This window comes from Episyrphus balteatus, chromosome 2 (assembly GCF_945859705.1).
Source record: "Episyrphus balteatus chromosome 2, idEpiBalt1.1, whole genome shotgun sequence".
Lineage (NCBI taxonomy): Eukaryota > Metazoa > Arthropoda > Insecta > Diptera > Syrphidae > Episyrphus > Episyrphus balteatus.
Genome location: NC_079135.1, coordinates 30,842,156 through 30,846,216, shown reverse-complemented (window position 1 = coordinate 30,846,216; position 4,061 = coordinate 30,842,156). Strand labels below are relative to the sequence as shown.

Here is a 4,061-nt window from a genome sequence, read left to right as displayed (position 1 = left end):
ACAAAAAAGGTCTTGTTAACTTTTTTCATTAATCTAACCATTCTAAAGATATTAGAGGTCAAAGTTTGAAAAAAATATAAAAACTTTTTATATTTTTAAAAAAATTCCAATTCACTGAAACTTCATTATTTTCAAATTAGCAAGATATATTCTTGTAGGGGCTTAAACGATCTACAAAAAATTCCTTGGAATCAAATTGATTGCTTTAACCGTTTAGCAGATATTCGTATCCAAACCAATGCTCACTGATTTCAATAGTTTTCTTATGACCCGTATGCATTGCGATTTGGATACGAATATCTTCTAAACGGTTAAAGCAATCAATTTGATGCCAAGGAATTTTTTGTAGAACGTTTAAGCCCCTACAAGAATACGTCTTGTTTAATTGAAAATAATGAATTTTCAGTGAACTGGAAAATTTTTTAAAATATAAAATGTTTTCATAATTTTTTTTAACTTTGACCTCGAATATCTTTAGAATGGTTAGATTAATGAAAAAAGTTAACAAGACCTTTTTTGTGGAGCAATCAATTTCCAACAAGAATATGTCTTGCGCGTTTGATGATTATAATTTTTCAGTTTGTTACAAAATTAAGACCAAAAAACGAATTTTTAAAGATTTTCTCGATATTTTTACCTCAAATATCTATTCAACGGTTAGATAAACGAAAAAAGTGTATGAGGCCTTTTTTGTAGAGCGTTCAATTTCCTACAAGAATCTGAAAAGAAATTTGCTAAAAAGTCAATTAATAAAAAAAATATTTTTTTTTAGTAGAAGCTTGATGTAAAAATGGAAAATTGCAAAGCGGAGGACCTTCCCATTAATATAAAGAGCTCATATTTGGTGTGTATATTCTAGAGGGGTCTAGCAATCGATTTTTCGGAGTACCAAATCAAAAAAAAGAATTTCGATTTTTTTGACCCACCCTAATGGTGGGGTATTTGTAAACATGCCATATTTGACAGTAATTTCAATAATTTGGGAAATATTTGTTTATATTTATAAAGAAGAATTGCCATCATTTCATATTTGCATTTGAAGATACCTGTGAAGTTGTTCCGTGAAAACATATTAAAATCTAAAGTCAAAATAAAAAAAAGACATGAAATTGTTTACATTTACCCACATTGACCCTACCTCCCATACAAAAAAATACGATATTGCGAATTTCTCGAAAACGGCTCTAACGATTTTGATTAAACTTTGTAAACGTAATATTTAAAGCAGTGAAAATAAAACTGCATTTTTATTTTTTCTCGAAAAAGTCAAACAACAAAAAAAATTTTCATGCCCTAAATGTCGGCTCTTCCCCAATATCAATTTTTTTTTAAATTAAGAGCCAGCTTTTAAAATCTACAAGTAGACTAACATAAAAGTGCTTTGAACTGCAAGAGCAAGTACGTGCGACCTCAGTCGTGCATTTTATTTTTTTAAACTAAAATATTTTAAGAACTCAAAAACTAATCATTTTTTCTAATGGAACAGAAATAACCTTACGAAAAATAACAAACAATCAAAATTTCATTATTTATAAGCTTATCATTTGAAACCGCAACTTACTTCATACGTTTACAACCTACAAACCACATCATCACTCCCTTATATAGTCTCTTTCCACTAAAATATAGAGTGCACTTTTGGGATTGACATATCATTTCACGGGCTGTCGCCTTTCAATAAAAATATTTCACTACAAACATCTCCATCTACATATTATACAGGCGACAAAACGACATAACGCACGAGACGATTATACATTGTTGTTGACGGTTGCGATGCTGCCAGCCATGAGATGATAGAGTGATGATAAGGACTTAAAAATAAAATGTAAAATTCCTTCAAAGAGTGTTTTTCGTTTACAACCAACAAAACAGTCCTTGTCATCGTCACCACCATCACCTCACCGCCTAAACAAATCTGCATATCAAAATCGTACTGATCCTTTTTTGATCCCTGATGTGACCTCCGCCGCCCGCCGCTCCTTATATAGTTAACAAAATGACAACCGCACCACACCGGCTCATCTCTTATAGCCTTTATTCACAATAAACCACAAAATTATCATCGCATCGTTTATCACCGCTCTTTTGCCAAAATACAGTCAAATACAGAGTTAGAGAGGACATCGAAGGGTTTAGGTTTTAGATATGGTACTCGAACAATGAACATCTTTTGCCTTGGAAACCCTTTTTTTTCTAAAAAACGCACCCCCAGTTAGAGGAAAAATATAGGAAAGAACAGTAGGCGAACCATACCGTACCTGCGGCACTCTAAATCCGTTCCGGTTCGGAAACTTTTAGAAAAATGGGGTCTTGTTTGCCATCACAACTCGCAGAGCCTTAGCTTCCGAATAAGGGTTGGCTCTTTTAATTAAATCTTTTTTCCGAATCCGTTGTCTCTTCATTGGCAGCATATTAGCACAGCACCGGAAGAAATGATGGTGTGAGCCATCCCGATGATAAGGATATTCGCTTTGATTTGTCAATCAAAATTTGTCACACACAAAGGTAACAGACCGATGATGTTGATGGTTATCTTAGAAGATGGCCCAGTGGGTGGGAATTGGGATCTTTTATTTAAACAAAAAAAACAAGCCAACACAACAACAGCAAAAAAAAAACTTGATTTAAGAACTTTTTTCGATTTCATCCAGTTTTTGGAAAATACTTTTCAAAATTTCCATACCATTTGCATAATCTCAGAAACGTAATTTTTAGTTCATTTAAAGAGGAGGGGGTCGATGGTGGTCTCTCTCTTCCACTTGCCCGAGTTAACGTCTCAGGAATGGTCCTTCCTTCATCGTTATTATTATTTTTATTTGTGAGGACATTTTCCGGGTGATATTTGAAATATGCAAAAACCCACCGAACAACACAGACGTCCGTCCACCCAGAGAGTTGCGATGATGGGCACAAGTTTTTATTTTTGGGGACAAAACAATACCTCGAGCATATTGCTTCTAGTTGACGTTTGGTTTTGTATAGTCTCGTCTTTGGTGGAAGGGGACCGTTTTTTCCGGTCTCACGGTCGTCATTGCAAGAAACAGCAAAATATACAAAAAGAAAAAAAGTCTAAAACAAATAAAACAAATATTATTTTTTAAGAGGATTGTCTAAATGAGTTTCTTTTCCCATTCTCTTTGCATTTTGTGTGAGCGCTTGTTCTTTGTGATTTCTTTTGATTTTAATGAAATTTATTTGTGGAGGTATACTCATTCCCTCGCATTGGGCGCCAGTCTCATCTTTGGACGAAAGGATTTTTCCTTTTTTCCCAAGAATTTGCATAATTTTTCTCGTTGTCGTCCTTTTTGAATTACACTTGGTTTATTTTTTTTTTTTTTTTAATGAAAGACTACTGAAGGTATATGTGTGTGAGTGTGTTGGTGTGCGTGTAATTAACGCCCCGACAAAAAGTTTTTATTTCTTATTATGTTGTCGTTGTTGTGATTTTAAGGGCGGGATTTCTTTTGATTTTTAATTTAAGAACCTTGTGTTGATTATTATTTTGTTTTTTTTTTCTTCGTTCTTGTTTTTTTAGGGGATCCTTTATTTCTATTAAAACAATATTATGAAACTATTCCCTGGCTTAAAGGATCCTTCAACATCAGAAAGTTGTGTTCGCAGAAACTTTCCATATCAATTAAAAACTTCATAAGTTGCTAATATAACAGCTCATTATACTGGTCTAGATGAGGAAAAATAATGACCCTTGTGGGTTTTTGTTCGAAATTGGGAAAATTTAATTAAAGTGATTATTTTCACTCTAACGAACGAACGAACGAAGGTGTTCGGTTTTTCAAAAGCATTTGAGTTTGAGCTTTATAGCAGCTTCAATAGCGAACAACTATGCGGTTATCATGATGGCACTTCTCTTTCCAATTTTGTATTCATTATAAAAAGATGAAGTTTTCTTCTTTCGAACAGAGGGAAAGTGATGGAAGAAAATAAAAAAAAAATATGTATAAACTTATTCCTTTGATCAAAGAAAAAGAATCTATTCTATATATCTTCTATATTTTACGTGAGTGAGTGGGTAGGTAGGTATTTCTATGCAAGTGCAA

The 4,061-nt window shown here is 33.2% G+C and overlaps 1 long non-coding RNA gene across 1 annotated transcript; it reads right to left on the bottom strand.

Moving 5' to 3' along the window:
- Window positions 1-2,256: 2,256 nt before the first annotated feature.
- On the bottom strand, window positions 2,257-3,845 carry LOC129912221 (uncharacterized). The gene is made up of 2 exons (XR_008771785.1): window positions 2,867-3,845; window positions 2,257-2,795 (listed from the first exon to the last, which is right to left on the bottom strand). It is a non-coding gene; the product is annotated as an uncharacterized LOC129912221 (long non-coding RNA).
- Window positions 3,846-4,061: the final 216 nt, after the last annotated feature.